This window comes from Nicotiana tabacum, chromosome 11 (genome assembly GCF_000715075.1).
Source record: "Nicotiana tabacum cultivar K326 chromosome 11, ASM71507v2, whole genome shotgun sequence".
NCBI classification, from domain to species: domain Eukaryota; kingdom Viridiplantae; phylum Streptophyta; class Magnoliopsida; order Solanales; family Solanaceae; genus Nicotiana; species Nicotiana tabacum.
The window spans coordinates 147671809-147690412 of record NC_134090.1 but is presented as its reverse complement, the minus strand read 5'-3'; the positions used below and the strand labels follow the sequence as shown (position 1 = coordinate 147690412).

Here is an 18604-nt window from a genome sequence, read left to right as displayed (position 1 = left end):
TAAGGATTCGCAGGCCATGAAATGATGCTCTCGGGCTAAGAGAATGATGCCTCCGAACTATGATGCCCTTGAATAATGTTATGCAAAAGATAAAAGGGGTCCTCAGGCCATGAAACGGTGTTTGCGGGCTATGAGAATGGCGCCTCCGAACAATGACGCCTTTGGACAATTTGGCGATCTTTCAGCCCATCAGATGTAGTAGGTGGCGATCTTTCAGCCCAGGAAATGCAAAAGGTGGCGATCTTTAAGCCATGCAAATGATAAAGTGGCGATCTTTCAGCCATGTAAATGTAGTATGTGGCGATCTTTCAGCCCATGAAATGCAAAAAATGGCGATCTTTCAGCCATGCAAATGTAAAGGTGGCGATTTTTCAGCCATGCAAATGTAAATAAGGTGGCGATCTTTCAGCCATGTAAATGTAAAGGTGGCGATCTTTCAGCCATGCAAATAAGGTGGCGATCTTTTAGCCGATGCGAATGTATAGGTGACAATCTTTCAGCCATACAAATAATAAAGTGGCAATCATTCAGCCATGCAGATGGAGGTAGAGCTTAACCTTGGAAGGCATAATGGTAGCCTTATGCAGTGTCGAAATGCAGATGTAGACAGATCTTAACTTCGGAAGGCAGAATGGTAGCCTTATGCAATGCAAAAATGCAGATGGAGGTAGAGCTTAACCTCGAAAGGCAGAATGGTAGCCTTATGCAATGCAATAATGCAGATGAAGGTAGAGCTTAACTTCGGAAGGCAGAATGGTAGCCTTATGCAATGCAAAAATGCAGATGGAGGTAGAGCTTAACCTTGGAAGGCAGAATGGTAGCCTTATGCAATGCAAGAATGCAGATGGAGGTAGAGCTTAACCTCGAATGACAGAATTGCAGCCTTATGCAATGCAAGAATGCAGATGGAGGTAGAGCTTAACCTCGGAAGGCAGAATGGTAGCCTTATGCAAGAAATAAAATGGCAAATGGTGATAGAGCTTTCTTAGCTGATAGCAAATTGCGGTATCATGACTGCTGGGGATATTGTGACACATAGAATTTGTGAGTAAGTGTAACGGTTCTGAGAGTTGTATTTCCGAGCAATGTGAGTCTCGTGAGTGTATAGTACATTTGATGATTTTGCAACTCAAGTGCCTGCATCCAAAGAAAAATCGTGAGTTTTGTAAAAAGGGGGGGTTAGTTCGTATCCCCGCTAGCTCTGCTTGACCTGCTCGGCTTTGATCTAGTGACGTTGTACGTATCGTTGGGGGTAGCATTGCTAAACAGAGCGATTTCAGAAATAAGAATGCATGATTTAGTGAAGAAAATGTAACAATAAATACATAATTAAGAATAGTTTTCTTTATATGAACCGACGACCGCAACATGGTCCAAGACATTGCAACCTTCCTTGTTACGGAATTTTGAGGTTCCTCCTCAAAATTCTGCCGCAGTTTACTGGGTTTCTGCTTCTAACTGCTGCTAGCGATAATTGGCTGAAATCGACTTTGAAATTTTGAGGGTCCTTCTCAAAATTCTGTCCCAGTTTCCAATCTCAGGGGGAAATGAAAATTTTATTGAATTGTGATCGAACCCATAGGGCTGCCTATGTATCCCCTTTTAAACGGGAATTAGGTCAGGCGTAGTTCAATTTATATCATATGAGGGAAGTATAAAGGCTACACATAGTAACACTTGATTGCATCTGAATTGATCGGCTTCGGCCAGACTTCTCTGTCCATTTCTGCAAGTATGAGGGCTCCTCCTGTTAGAACCCGGTGAACCATGTACGAACCTTGCCAGTTGGGGGAAAATTTCCCTTTGGCTTCATCTTGATGTGGAAAGATTTTCTTTAACACCAGCTGCCCCGGTGTGAACTGTCTCGGCTTGAGTCTTTTGTTGAAGGCTCTGGACATTCTGTTCTGATAAAGGTGACCATGGCAAATTTCATTCATCCTCTTTCCGTCTATGAGGGCTAGCTGCTCATAACGATTTTTCACCCAGTCTGCATCGTCGAGCTCAGCTTCCTGTATGATCCTTAGGGAGGGAATTTCTACCTCGGCGGGAATGACTGCTTCTGTACCATAAACTAGCATATAGGGGGTTGCCCCGGTTAATGTGCGGACTGTGGTGCGATATCCCAGTAAAGCAAACGATAACTTCTCGTGCCACTGTTTATGCTTATCTATCATTTTCCTCAATATCTTCTTGATATTCTTATTGGTGGCTTCTAATGCTCCGTTCATCTGAGGTTTGTAGGCTGTGGAATTCTTGTGTCTGATCTTGAAGGTTTCACACATGGCTTTCATCAAGTCACTATTGAGGTTGGAGTCGTTGTGGGTAGTGATTGACTCTGCAATCCTGAATCGACAAACAATACGGTCGCGGACAAAGTCTGCCACGACTTTCTTAGTCAATGCTTTGTAAGATGCTGCTTCGACCCATTTGGTGAAATAGTCGATTGCTACTAGAATAAACCTTTGCCCGTTGGAGGCGGCGGGCTCGATTTGTCTAATAACATCCATTCCCCAAGCGGCGAACGACCATGGTGAGCTCGTTGCATTAAGTTCGCTTGGAGGTATCTTTATCATGTCTACATGTATCTAACAGCGGTGGCATTTCCGGACATACTAGATGCAGTCCGTCTCCATAGTCATCCAAAAAATAACCAGCACAAACTATTTTCTGTAATAAGACAAAATCATTCATATGTGGACCACAGGTCCCAGCATGAATTCCTCGAGTAGCTAGGATGCTTCTTTTGCGTCGACACACCTTAGAAATCCCAAATCAGGAGTCCTCCTATACAAGATTCCTCCATTGTGAAAGAAATTGTTGGATAACCTCCGAAGTGTGCACTTCTGAGTAGGATTCGCGAGCTCCGGGTATTCTCCTTTCGTCAAATATTCCTTGATATCATGAAACCAAGGTTTTCTGTCTGCTTCTTCCTCAACATGAGCATAATAAGCTAGCTGATCGTGGATCTTTACCGGAATAGGGTTAATGAAGTTCTTGTCTGGATGTTGTATCATGGACGATAGGGTAGCCAATGCATCGACGAACTAATTCTGGACCCTGGGAACATGTTGGAATTCTGTCTTTATGAACCTCTTCCTCAATTCCTATACATAATGCAGATACGGGAGTATCTTGGAGTTTTTAGTTGCCCATTCTTCCCGGACCTGACGTATAAGTAGGTTTGAATCTACGATCACTAGCAACTCTTGAATATTCATGTCAATGGCCATTTTGAGCCCTAGGATGCATGCTTCATACTCGGCCATGTTGTTGGTGCAGGGAAACCTGAGCTTGGCGGACACCGGATAATGCTCACCGGTTTCTGATACTAGGACTGCTCCTATGCCAACTCTTTTGAAATTTGTTGCTCTATCGAAAAACATTCTCCAACCGTCATAAGATTCCGCAATGTATTCTCCTATGAACGATACATCTTCATCAGGAAAATACATTTTTAGGGGTTTGTATTCTCCGTCCACGGGATTTTCAGCAAGGTGATCTGCTAGTTCTTGTGCCTTGATTGCCTTTTGAGTGACGTAAACAATGTCAAATTCGCTCAATAGGATTTGCCACTTGGCTAGCTTGCCAGTGGGCATGGGCTTCTGGAAGATGTACTTAAAGGATCCATCCTTGATATGAGATATGTAGTATAGGCACAGAAGTAGTGCCTCAGCTTCTGAGCTAGCCAAGTCAAAGCATATCAAGTGCGCTCTAACAGAGAATACCGGGCCTCATACGAGGTGAACTTCTTACTGAGGTAATAGATGGCCTGCTCCTTCCTCCCTATTTCGTCATGCTTCCCCAAAACGCAACCGAAAGCTCCATCCAATACTACAAGGTAGAGTAATAAGGGTCTACCTAGCTCAGGTGGGACTAAGACTAGTGGTGTTGACAAGTATTCCTTGATTCTATCGAAAGCTCTTTGGCAATCATCAGTCCATTTGGTAGCGGCGTCCTTCTTCAGTATCTTAAAGATCGGCTCACAGATAACTATAGATTGTGCTATGAACTAGCTGATATAGTTAAGTCTCCCCAAGAAGCTCATCACGTCCTTCTTGTTCTTTGGCGGTGGCAATTCTTGAATAGCTTTGACCTTTGATGGATCCAGTTCTATTCCTCGGCGACTCACAATAAACCTAAGTTGTTTCCCAGCAGGAACCCCGAATGCACACTTTGCGGGATTCAGTTTCAGGTTGTACCTCCGTAATCTGTTGAAGAATTTCCTCAAATCTTCCATGTGATCAGTGGCTTTCATGGACTTGATAATAACATCATCTACGTACACCTCTATCTCCTTGTGTATCATATCGTGGAAGATGGTAGTCATGGCCCTTATGTAGGTGGCCTCTGCATTCTTCAGGCCGAACGACATCATCTTGTAACAGTACATTCCCCACGACGTAATGAAAGCCGTTTTCTTAGCATCTTCTTCATCCATCCATATCTGATGATACCAAGCGAAACAATCCACAAATGACTCCAATTCATGCTTGGCGCAATTGTCGATCAGGATGTGTATGTTTGGCAAGGGGAAGTCATCTTTCAGACTGGCCCGGTTGAGATCCCGATAGTTGACACAGACTCTGACCTTTCCGTCCTTCTTTGGTACTGGCACAATATTGGCTAACCATGTTGGGTATTCTACTATCCTGAGAACCTTGACTTTGATTTGCTTAGCGACTTCCTCCTTAATTTTCAGACTCATGTCAGCCTTAAACTTTCTGAGTTTTTGCTTTACCGGCGGCCATGCTGGATCAATTGGCAGTTTGTGAGCCATAATAGATGTACTCAGACCAGTCATGTCATCATATGACCAAGCGAATATGTCTTCATATTCCCTTAGAAATTTTGTGTATTTCTTCTTTTCTAATGGCGATAATTGGATACTGATTCTCATTTCTTTGACATTCTCTGCATCTCCTGGGTTAACAATCTCGGTCTCGTCTAGGTTGGACTTAGGTCTGTTCTCAAAATTCTCAACTTCCTTAACAACCTCTTCTAGTATTTTATCTTCCTCTGAATCAGTATCCATTTGTTGCGTTGTCTCATTGTACGTCACAGTCATTGGTTCATAAAGATAGGTAATGGTAATGCTGTATAAGTAAAGTAATGAGAGAAAATAATAGTAATAAGTGTTGATTAAAAAAGAAAGTAAAAAAATGCTTTGATAAATTGCATAATCGTTTTGAACATTGGAGATCTTATTGCGGGAATAAAATGTGAGAGGAAAATCATTTAGTAAATAAAAACAATGCATGATGCTTGTTTTAGCCTTGCTACCCCGAGACTCGTCGGGCTCTGATTGTCCTAATGGTCCAATTATTGAGGCGTGCCCCCCTACTTATGGCCTGTATGGAAGGGCGTTCCTCCCCCTCCTCCTTGAGAACAACATAATAGTCCATGTCATTGTCTTCTAGGAACAAATTCCTCACCGCTGCAAGTGCTTCTTCTTCTTCTAACACATAGATAGCACCGGCCAGTTGGAAAGTCCGCTCCAAGTGTGGTGTTGACTGCTCCAGCGGATAGTAAGGACCGCGCTATGGTGGCGACCAGTGGTTGAATTCCTCCCAGGTGTACTCATATCCCAGACCGAAAGTAGTGCCATGCTTCTTGAGCTTTATGGGCTTAGCGGTTCCTTGGAGATTTTTGCCTAGCCCTTTGCCAGGTTCGTACCCACACCAATTCAGTATACTCTCGATCTTGTTATCCCACTATTTATCTTTGTCAACAGCGTTCACCCTTTCGATGTGATAGTAAGTTTCCCCTCCTAGCTTCCTTCTTCCTTCGATTGATGGAATGGTCTGGCGACTATATATATGATTGCTTCCGTCGCTGTGAATGATTACCTCTTCATGGTTCCATTCAAATTTCACTGCCCGATGCAGTATCAATGCCACAACCCCAGCAGCATGAATCCATGGTCGTCCCAACAACAGATTTTAAGATGCCGGTACGTCTATCACTTGGAAGTCAACATCGAACCAAGTTGGTCCCATTTGCAAACACAGACTAATCTCCCCAATGGTGGATCTTTGGGAGCCTTCAAAGGTTTTCACATTGATAGCTCCGTCCTTTATCTCGTGCAATCTTTTGCCCAATTTCTTGAGTGTTAACAGTGGACAAATGTTGAGACTAGAACCCCCGTCGATCAAGATCCTAGTGATAAAGTAGTCCTCGTATTGCATAGTGATGTGCAGTTCTTGTTGTGACCCAACCCTTCACGTGGTAGCTCATCCTCATGAAAAGTAATTTTGTGACTTTCCAATTCCTGTCCGACCATGTTGGCCATTTCCCCACCAGTGATGTTGCTTGGTACGTACACTTCACTCAGCACCCTTAATAGAGCATTTTTGTGTGCCTCAGAATTTTGTAGCAAAACAAGTATGGAGATCTGCATCGGTGTTTTGTTCAACTGGTCGATGAACGAGTATTCCTTGGCATGTATCTTTCTCCAAAGGTCGTCTGGGCCTGTCTCAATAATGGGTGACCGATTGGAGGCCTGCTTGCTTGACTCAGCTAAGTGTTCGGGGGTATAAACTCTGCCAGTTCTTGTCATACGCTGTGCGGCAACAGTTTCTTCAAACCTAACCTTGCCTTTCCTCCTTGCCTTGGCTGTATAGTCCCAGGGTATAGCTTTTGTATTGAATGGTGTCACGGCCGACATCGTCACTGGGATCGGCGTGGCAATCTTTACCCCGAATGGGGCAGGTCCCTTGGGTGGTAAAACTGCAACTTCGAATGGTATAGGTGCATTCATTGGAGACACGAATTCGACCTCAATTGGCATTGGTGTCTTTGCAGATGACGTTGTTTCAAACTCAAGTGGCACAGACATGTTTACCTCAGTGCCCCCAGATGACTGAATCTGGACTATGATTGGATTAAGAGTAACTATTGGCTTCTTTGGGTCATCACCTTTTGCAATTAACCCGATTAATCCCTCGGGATCCCAATCATACTCTATTTCAATCATGTGAACGTATCCACCCTTATGGTCTGGTAGAGGGTTATTATGGACATGCAAAGCAGGCTCCTTTGCCACAATAATCTTGTTGTCAATCAAAGCTTGGATCTTGTCTTTCAGAGAACGACATTCGTCGATGGTGTGTCCCTTCATGCCGGAATGGTATGCACATGATTTGTTTGGATTAACCCACTGAGAAGGGTTTTCAGGAGTTATAGCAGGGATATGGGTAACATAACCATCAACTTTGATTCTCTCATACAACTGGTCAATGGGTTCGACAATGGCTGTATACTATTTAGGAGGTCGGTAGTCAAAATTTGGTCGAGGTCTTAGGAAGTTTTAGCGTGTAGGAGGTGATTGATAGTGGGATGGTTGAGCATTGTAGGCTTGGTAAACATGTGTGGGTTGGGAATATCTGGGTGAGGTAGGCTGATATGTGGGAGGTGGAGGTGATTGATAAGCGGGTGGCGGAGTTTGGTAAGAGGGTGAGGGTGCTTGGTAGTTTGGAGTGGGCTGATATGTAAGTGGAGGCATTGGGTAGGTTTGGTATTTGATAGGAGATTTGGTTCTTTATGCAACCATTACAGCCTCTACGTCCCTTTTCTTGGATGGACCACCAGACTGTAAGGCCTTATTGGTAGCTTGCAAAGCCTCGAAGTTCGTAACCATACCGTTTTTGATGCCTTCTTTGATCCTTTCTCCCAACTTGATGATGTCAGAAAATTTATGTTTCTCAATCAACATCAGCTTTTCATAATACTGCAGGTCCTGAGCCCGGATGAAACACTTGTTCATTTGTTCTTCCTCTAAAGCAGGTCTGACCTTAGCAGCTTCTGATCTCCAGTGAGTAGCATACTCGCGAAACATTTCTGTAGGTTTCTTCTTTAGATTCTGAATGTAGAACACATCTGATGCATTCTCCGTGTTGAACTTGAGCCTGTCCAAAAAATCGGACGCCATGCCTACCCAACTTGACCACTTCTTCGGATCTTGGCTAATGTACCAAGATAAAGCATCTCCTTTCAGACTCCTCATGAACAGCTTCATGCGGATCCTCTCGTATTTCCCTACTCCAACCAGCTTGTCACAGTATGTTCTCAAATGTACTATCGGATCCCCTATACCATCAAACATCTCGAACTTAGGAGGTTGGTACCCCTTGGGCAGTTCGACGTCAGGCTATATGCAAAGATCTTCATAGTTCAACCCCTCAATTCCTTTGCTTTCTTCGACGCCTTGAATCCAGCTAGTCAATTTCTTGAGTTCTTTAGCCAGATTCTTGATGAGCAAGTCTTTATTATTAGACTCAGGTGCGCTTGAGATGGGTTGGGTGGAGTGTGGCATGGTCTCCACGTAGATGGGGGTGTTATGATGGGTGTGAAAGTGGTCATTTGTGGAGTTTTGGGGTTCCAAGATGAGCAACAGAGTATTATTGGAAGTATAGCAAGTGTTGCAGTGGTGTTGAGGAGCGGGATGGTTTTGTGGCTTTGGGATATTTTGTGGAGGTGTGGGGTTCTGAGCATTTGGGAAGTTGACATCTGGAGTGGTGAGGGAAAATGACAGATTTGCCAGATTCCGAACCTGATCAAGTTCCTCTTGGAACTTCAGCAGCTTTTGTTCTAGTTGGGATGCTTTCTCTTTGGAAACCTGAGTACCATGGGCATGAATGACCTCTACCCGTTCAGTTGAGTTCTCCTTTCTGGTGTTGTTCAGATCTTCCATCTTCCCTTTGTTCTTGTTTCTGACAAGACTAAGAGGAGGAGTGGGTGGAGGGCCCCTGGATCTCGCTGAATAAGATGATGTTGCCAGAGTGCACGAACTAACCTTTGGGGAGGGGGAATAAATAAAAAAAAGTAAAAACAAAAAGGTAACAAGTTAGTGAGGATTATAAGAAAATGTTGCGATATTAAACACATAGTGCAAGAATGTAAATCGTGTCCTATTTGGGAACCTCTTTGTGGCCGAGGTAGGCCTGGCGACAAGTTGATTTGGAGAACCTAGAATGCTAAATGCCTCATTTCATTGATTAAAAATAGACGAGTCCCAAATCGACACTAAATAACAGAAAGTAAAGTAGCACTAGTGACCGTTGGCCTTATTACATTTTGTAAAGCGAAAAAGGAAAAACTCCTATCTACTTGGTCCCAGAAGGACCTTTCCCAGACTTGGCATCTTTGGCTTCGTCAAACATCTTTCCCAACTCGCGAAGTCCCAACAATAGGTAGGCTCTGGCTAGATGTCCGCCTTCGTTTCCCTTAGCATTCTGGCAATCCTCGATTCTTTTGAGAAATTTCTTTTCCAGTTCTACTATGCCCTGCTCCAAGTACCCCAATCGCTTGTTGGCACTGACAGCCATGTCTTTCCACTCTTCAATCAGCTTTTAGTTGGCTTCCTGTATCTCACAATGCTCGCTTTCGCATTCCCGAATCCTTTTGCGCAGTTGATTGTATTTGACCTGTGCCTCGGCCCTCTCATCTATGATCCTGTGGCCCCTAGCAAGTCCTGGCTGACCCAGACCATCGTGATTAGATTCTAACCAGCCTGAATAGTAGGGATCACAACTAGCATGGTATCTGTCTGGTTCGATAGTATCTCTTCCCATGATGATCTTGCAATGTCACATATGCTAAGCTTGGCACTTATAAGTATTGTCATCAGCTTGGAAGTCGGCCTGGAAGTGACTCATCTTGTTGACCCTTGATATAACCTGCTTCCTACCAACCTATCTCATAACTCGAAGAGGGACATAAGAGTAGGTTCCTCTCAGACCGATTAATATCAGAAATGGCGCATCTCTGGATCGGGCGATAAACTCCTCGGTAGGGAACCATCCATTGTATTTGATCCTCAGTTAAGTTTTCAAACAGCTCTAACCATCCTTTGGCGTCTTCTGGCTGGGCAAACATGTTGGGCATGTAATTCATCCGCCTTGGATGATGGAAAGCTATATGATCATCCCAGTTCCTTCGCTGAATCTCTTGTCGATATTCACCCCTTTAGAGATGTTCTATGAGCCAGAGCTGGAGTAGCAAATTGCAGCCCTCGAAGTGTCCGGCTCCTCATTGACACATCTCCAAGGCTTGGTATATCTCCGCAACAATCATGGGCACAATGCTGAAAGGTTGCTCACCAATGCCCTCCATCAGAGTTTTAGTTACCATAGCCAGCCTGGTATGCATCCTTGCTTTCTTCATTGGAAATACTATCAACCCCAGGAAACAAAACATAAATATAAAGACCCTTCGGTGAATATGCCCTAATGATGTGATGGTAAATTCGTCGGGATAGGTACAGTAGGACTTGCTGTGATTGTACCTCTCATACAAGTAGTCGAATGGACATAAGATTCCTTCAGACATGTCAGTTCTAGATTCTTCTTCAGACCCATCATTTTCAGAAAACCCCTGCCCTTGCGGTTCTCAGCATTAACAATCCCGGTATTTCCCATGGTATACCGGCCAATCCTCCTATCTCTTCTAGCAAAGGTGTCATTTCAATGTCCCCGAAGCGGAATACAACCCTCTCACAGTCCCAAAACAAAGTAGCAGCTTCTATGATCTTGTTGTTGGGTTGAATCTCCAAAAGAGAAGGTAGATTTCCCAGATATTTCCGGACAAGAGTTTGATCACTAGAGTGAAGATCCTCCCACTAGCTTAGCAATTTTGGGTGGATGTTGGTGACCATGCCGAATCTGGACTTCGTGCCTCATTTTCTGCAAAACAAAAGGGTTAGACCCTTACCCCCTTCAGACTCGACTATTTAATATCAACAATTGGCATAAACATTTGGTTCTCCAAATTAATGCACAAAATGTGGTAGTGTCCGTTTGGATTTTGGGGAAACCCAGTGGACTCTGGACAAGGCTATCTTAAAGAGTCATTATGCGGACAACATAACTGACTCAGCTATGTTTGACCATGATGCATGCATAGTTAAATAGAGTAAGGTTTCTATGGGGCTTTAGACTGGTACCCTTGAGCGAACAACTCAAGGGGGAAAGGCATGGAACCGTCGACTACACCGTTGATCGACTGGTTTTACCGCAAATACGCCTTTTTCGAATTTAGGGGGTGATAATATCGGAAGAGCGCAACCACTCATTATAAGCATTGCTATGGTATTTTATTTAGCACGAGTGGAATATGATGTTGAGCATGATTATGCAACAATTAAACAAGTTGTCACGTATTTGCACATTAAGAAAGCAATAAATACAATAGTTCCATAATTTAAAGCGGTAATTAAGGAAATCAGTAAAGGAAAAGAAACAAAAAGACAAGTCAGTTTTGCAATCGAAAAGAAAATTGAATGCTTGAAAGAAATAAACAGATAATTGCGCATAAAGAAGCATAAATTCACAACAATAGTCTGAACTGGTAAAAGCCTAAGTATCCCCAGCAGAGTTGCCACGCTGTCGCGCCCCCTTTTTCCTCGCGAAATCAGGCTTATGACATTTGTAGGGACAACTCATTCCTTTTGGGAATTGGGTTTGATTTGAAGAGTCACCACCTAATGATTAGGGTGCATTAGGACACCAAAAGGGTTTAATTTGAGTAACCAGAGATTGGGTAAGGGCTTAAAATTATTCGAAGGAGAAGGTGTTAGGCACCCCTCAAAATCCACTAGTGTGGTTCCCGACCAGACAATTATTGTGCGTTTAGGGTACAAATAACATATAGACAAACAAAGCTCAAATAGGAGGGGATTTCACATATAATGATTTGAAAATAGACAAAGTTTAAAAGAGCAATTTGAGGAAGCGGATTCTAGAATGAAAATGTTAAAGAACTAAGAATAAAGGAAAGGGGGGTCCTGGGTTTACTAAAAATATGGATCACCCCACACAACGTCCGGTAATCACTCCTCAATGAGGGGCTACACGTGACGTTATCGCGTGGTCATCATATCCATATCCACCCTTCCCTCCCTGTTAAGGTATTTAAAGCGCGGGTTGGTCTCGTTTACTTATTGCATGCTATAACCAGTCCCAATCTTATCAGTCCCGGAGGCATTTTAGGACTACTAGTCTTAAAAGGGAGGGGTATTAGGCTTATTTGTAGTTTCAAAAGTAAAACTCTAAGGCGACATACAAGAATACATATTACAAATTGAGGGAAAGCATATAACAAATAAAGGCCCAGATATACCTCCTTAAACAAAGAAGCACGTAATTAGCATGACTTACACATACTGTTTTAGGTTTGATATTCAAAAAAAATTATTAAAGACGAGGGAGATGAAATTGTTGAGACAGTTTCAACTTATCACATAACTCATATAAGAAGTCTGAATCATGCCTGCCTGCTGGTTGTAATTATTAACAGAAACAGATTCAGCTTATAATTATCAGCCTAAGGCTTGCCTAAGTGTTGGACAAGGATCCTATAGGCATGGTATCTACTGGATTCAGAAAACAATGAAACAACAAGGCTCGAAGTAAACTATTTTGAATGCATACTCGTGAAACTTGCTAAGTGATAGAACCAGATTGTTAAAAGAGAGGCAGGATTTGACGAATTGATTAGAAGTCCTGCAGCTAATAGTAGCCATTATTACTGGGTGAATTAGATTTTTTATTAGAAACCCCTATAGGCATGCTTTCTATACATTGCTGATTTTTTCAAACCTTATAGACATGGTATCTAGATGCAGAATTTATTTTTAAACCTATAAGCATGGCATCTAGATGTAATGAAATATACAAAATTGGACAATCCTATAGGCATAATTTCTATATGAAGTTAAATATGCAGAACTCTATAGACATGATTTCTAAGTGAATTTTGAACATGTAGAATTCAGAACATCCTATAGGTATAACTTCTATATGCGTTTGAGTATGAAAAATTCAAAATACCTATAGACATGGTATCTATGTGAGATTGGGAGATGCAGAATTCAAAATGACCTATAAGCATGATTTCTATATGCATTTGAGTATGCAGAATTCAAAATACCTATATGCATGATTTCTATATGCATTTGAGTATGCAGAATTCAAAATACCTATAGACATGGTATCTACCCTTTGCATACATAGTTACCCACCCTTTTCACTAACCATCCCCAAGAGTTTATTATAAATTATTACAGCCAAGAATAAATAAAATTACATCAGAAACTATAAAGAAAAATACAACCAGAGGAAACCTGATTCTTGACTTCCTCTTTGAGTTATGAGATAGACCAACTCAAAGAGACCATGATCCAAAGCCTTTCTCCCATTTGAGTGTGTCGAAGTTCCCTAAGAGCCTCAATGGGACTCCGGGCAATGCCCACACCCAAATTGCGTTATCAGAATGGGGGTCAGTGCAGTGTGAAAGGGCCAACCCTCAAGTGTCCAAGTTCAGAGGGAGCTCAATGGGTCTCAAGGCAAGGCTCACAAGAGGGGGCAGAACTTAAAGGCTAAGAGAGAGTGCAAGTGCAGAAACAGAACTTGAAGAACTAGAGGAGTAAAGGAAAAGGGAAAGGGGTGATACAGATATAATAACTTCATACAAAATGGATTCAGGGTTTGGGAACTGATTGTAGAGGGCCCTTGTGCCCGGGCATTAATTGATTCTAGGCATACGCAGCAATAGGGAATGCTGTTATGCCGACAGAATATACAGCATACAATGGTAGCGTGAGGTTACGATCCCAAGGGATCAAGTTTGAGTCATAGACATCAATATTTTAATGTTGTCATGCCTCAAACAACCATCATTGTCAAACACACTTAGAATACACAATAGAGGCAAAACAGGCAGAAAGAGGATGCTAAATAAGTATTGAACTAAACACAAGCAGTAGGCAGACAAGAGAAAAAAATGTTAAACAAACACATTGTTGTGGTGTTGAATCTTAATTAGAGCATACCATTTCAAAGAAAGCAAATAGAGAGAGAAGCAGGCAGCAAGATTTGCAAACATGCCACAAGTAACAAGAGAGAATACTTTTAAGTGTGAGTATGAGTTCAGAAAATTACGAGTGTTGGATGTTGTGTTAATGAAAGAGTCAGGTATTTATAGTGTGTAAAACAGGTAAAAATAAGGTAAAAATAATAATTATGGAACTGGGTATCAATTAAAACAATCAGTATAAGACTTCCTTTAATTAAGGAATTCAGACTTAAACGGTAATGAGCAAAAGTTATTTAAGGAAAGAAATCAAATAAGCATCTTGTGCAAAGTAGGCAATTAGGGGTAAATACATAGGAGTTTAATTAAGGACAGAGTTTTGAAATACACGATTAAAACAAATAAGGAAAGAATCAATTAGTACACAGTAAATCAAGGAATCAGAGATCTGTAACTACTGGTTCATGAATAAACCAAGTCAGAAAGGCTAAGGAAAGCTTTTGACTCAAACCAAGTAACAGGGCAATCAACAAACAAGGAAAGAAATCAATTAGACTTACGCAAAAGGAAGTCTGAAATCATTCAAAAAATTGAAAGCCATTTAGAAGGGAAGTTCAGCACATATAAAGAGTACACAAGTATTAGGCATGCGCGGCTGAATTTAGGACGAAGAAAAAGTGTCATGCAATTGCACAATCAGTAAGTAGTAGACTATAGGAACATGGTAATCATAGGGTAACTCAGCAATGGAGAAGAGAGAGTATCAAATAGCATACAAAGGGTCCAGTAGAAGGACCTTAGAAAAGTTTAGCAGGGAATCAGAATCATATAAAGAAACCAAGATTTAAACAAAGATTTCAAGACTCAGTTGAGCAATAGATGAAACAATCTTCAGAAACTCGAAATAGGTCCAAAGAAAGTTAGGGTTTTTGAAATCAAACAAGTTCAGAGATGAAGAACAAGCAAATCACATAGCCAATGGTCTCAAAACTCGGATGAACCCCCAAATTCTATGGGTTTTACCATTAATCGAGTGTAGAGACGAAAACAAGTAAATAAAGCAGAAATACTAATGAAATAGCTAAAATCTCAGAAAGGAACTTAGACCTTTAACATGCATCTTCCAGTAAAAGAAACTCATGAGAAACATAGTAAAAGAACAACATGCGAAACACAGTAGAAGAACTCATAAGAACATGGTAGAAGAGACACATAGGAAACACAGTAGAAGGACTCGTAAGAACATAGTAGGAGAGAAACACAGTAGAAGAAACTAATAGTAAAAGAAACACACAAGAACTTAACAAAAATCAGAGAAGCATCTCGACAAAACCCTAAATCGAAAAGATAAAGGTTTGAAAGCATAGTTTTTGAAAGAAATCTTGAGAAACCGTTTAAAAGCTCAGGGAAAATACGAATCTAGAACGGATCTAAAGAAATCAGAAGAACCTCAAAAGTTAGGGTTTCAGAGGAACCCAAATGGTGACAAAGGCTTGGAAAGTCGTTGATTTGAGCAGGAGAAGTCGAGATCAGGTTTGAACAGCCATGGCTTGCCGGAGCAAGGCCGGAGATGGCCATAGAACTCGAATCTAACGAAGCCTGGACCGAGCTTCTTCGTGGTCAGGCCTTGAATCTTCAATAACCCGGCGTGTAGGAGTTATAGGAGGCCGGTATAATACTTCAGTTGCCTTGGAAGCCATAGATTCCGGTGGTTTTAGGGTGAAAATAGAGGGAGGCGGATAGGGTTTCTAAGAGAGAATTTGGGAGAGGGGGAATCCAGGGGCAGCTACCGGTGAGAAATGAATAGGGTTTGGGGGTATTGGGAATTAAAAAGGAAAGGAAGAGTGTGAGCCGTTGATCTAGGTGGGTTATTTTAAAGGGTCGTGGGTTGGGTAATTTAGGAATTGGGTCGGGAAATGAGATCTGAAATTGGGTTTAATTGGGGTGCCAAATCCGGCCAGAAGTGAAATGAAATGGGCTAAAATTTAAATAGCCACTTTTTCCCTTGTTTAATTTATAAAAATAGTAAAATAAATTTTGGGAGTAAATTAAAGGTACTAAAATGATTAATAATATATAATTATGAAAATAAAAATACTGGAGTCAATTTAATAATTATAAACACAATTAAATCTTAAAATAGGCTAATACTGCAATTATATGCAATTTAGCTTAAAAATACTAAATAAATTGGTAAAAATATACAAAAAATATGTTAGCTATAATTTAGTATAAATATGAGAATCTAATAAGTGAATTGCCAAAATGACAATTTTGGGGAATAATTATTGAGCTTTTCTTGATAAACTAGGCAATAAATTGACTTAAAAAATTAAGAAAAAAATATTAAAACCTGGGGCCATACTTATATATGCATATACATGCTATTTTGAAAGTATTTTGTATATTAAAAATATACAGGAAAAAATTCGGCAATCAACACTAACTACTACTCTTCGAGGAATAAAAAGTACATAAAATAAAGAACACAGAGATTTTTGCGTGGAAAACACCTGGCTCAAAAGGTGAAAAAACCACGACCTACTACTCAGTAGGATTTTCCTTAACTTCCACTAAAATCACTGAGCCAAAACAGCATTTACAAAAACTTTTTGTAAACCTAAGGATTAACTCTAATCCCTTGTAGCACACAGCCTCAACTGTTGCGACAACTTCAAGTTAGCTTATAACTTGAACACTCAAAGTAACTGATACAATTGCTTCTATGAAACCTGAAAGGTACAACTTTAAATCACCTACTACAATTGAACTAGAATAAGAAAAAACACAATGGAACTGGTTCTTCTATCTCGTTCAAGTAGCTTCAAGAGTGCACACTCAAATCTCACATAAATTGCTTGCAAAATCGCCTTGCTCTTTTGCTTTCAATTTAGTTTAACTTCTGCGTATGTGCAATACCTATAAAAGAGAACAATCACTGTCATTTAATAGGTTAGAAATCAGAGTTTGATTGGGACTCAATTTCTGATCTTCTATCGTAGTTGATTCCTTGAAGATATCAAACTCTAACGCTCTCTTTATCCGGATTTTGTTCTCTTCATATAAGGAGACTTTCTCCCCTTATCCAATATGCAACCTTTTCGATCAGATCAGAAGATATTGTTGCTTGATCAGTAGGACTTATCTCCTTCACGTGCATCTCACATGTGTAGGTTGATCATGACAATGCTTCACCAGATGGACCTGGTCCATGACTGAGTTCATTTGTCATTCTTCAAAACTTCACCTGTTCTTGGGCCAACAAGGGTAAATCAGAACCTTAGATCATTCCAATTCTTGTCTACAACTCGTTCGTAGTTAGTTCTTAATTATTGCATTTTTATTACGTAATAATTAGTTAGTAAACACCCGATCTATTACTTAAATATTTCAGAAGATTGAATATGTGAATTTGTGTAAGTCCAATAACTGTGATTGATAGGTTAATTCCTTGTGGGATTCGACTCCGGACTTGTTAACCGGAATATATTTGCAGCGACCGCTTTGTCCTTTTTATAAGGCATAGTTGGGCGTGATCAAATTTTGATGCCGTTTCCAGGGAATTAACGGTGTTATTAATTGCAGTTAAAAAGAAGTGCAAAAATTCTTACTGTAGTCAACTGTCTTCAATTTAAACTAATCATTGAAATTCTAACGTTTGTAGTCTTGGGTATTACAGGTGCATGCCTAGAAACTCCTCAAGAACTGGTGAATTGTTTGAAGCATTATCAGATCGTGAGAAAGTTTTGAAGGCATTGAATTATGCAAACAAAAAAGGCAAACCACAACATAACTCATCAGAACAAATCAAACCAGACATGGGAGACGAAGTAAACAACAGAAATAATGGGAATGACCCGAACAATTAGGGTGTGGTGCCGTTTGTGCCAGAAGCAACACTGTACGATTGGGCACAACCCACCGCCGAAAACTTAGCAACTACAATTTTAGCCCCTCAGATACAAGAAAAATCATTCCAAATCACAAATAACATGCTACATTTGTTGCAGAACAAGGGATTTTTCTCAAGGTCATACGTTGAAGATCCTCAGCAGTATCTGAAGAATTTCCTATCGATATGTGCCACACAAAGGCAATATAACATGACAACAGAAGTAGTACGATTGTTGTTGTTTCCATTCTCAGTGATGGGATTGGCTTAATTCAGTCCCCCATAAACTTCATCACTACTTGGGAGGAATTAGTCAAGCAATTTGTGAACAAATTCCGCCCACCCAATAAGAATGCTCAACAAAATGATTAGATATTGAGCTTCAGACAGAAACCAACAGAGACATTACAAGAAATGTGGGAGAGGTTCAAGGGTCTGCTGGTTACGTGTCCACATCATGGTATTCCAGAGGAGATGTTGGGGAAGAGGTTTTACATGGGTTTGGCAGATAGCTTGAAGGAAAATGTTGATACTTCAGCAGGCGGAGCATTTTTTAGTAAAACATTTAGAGAAAGCAAGATCCTACTTGACAAGATGGCACAAAACTCAGGATAGACGACAAGAAATGCTCCAATCACTCTTGTGGTTCACTCAGTAGCTTTAGACCCAACTAACCCCATAGCTGAAAATATGGCCACTCTAGTGACACAAATTAGCATCCTCACCAAAAAGGTTGATGAATCAAGCCAGAAGCAGCAGGTACACATAGTTGATGCAACTAATGAGGGCTTACGTAAATCATGCATTAATCAACCATATGCCTGCTCGTAGAGTGCGGAAGGTGATAACCAATAATATCAGGAGAACATGAATTATGTGACCAACTATGGGGGACAGAGACCAGGT

General features: G+C 41.1%; 1 non-coding gene across 1 annotated transcript; it reads right to left on the bottom strand.

The window, feature by feature from the left end:
- Positions 1–18050: 18050 nt before the first annotated feature.
- LOC142166666 (small nucleolar RNA R71) lies at positions 18051–18162 on the bottom strand. The gene has a single exon (XR_012697069.1). It is a non-coding gene; the product is annotated as a small nucleolar RNA R71 (small nucleolar RNA).
- Between the last annotated feature and the right edge of the window lie 442 nt (positions 18163–18604).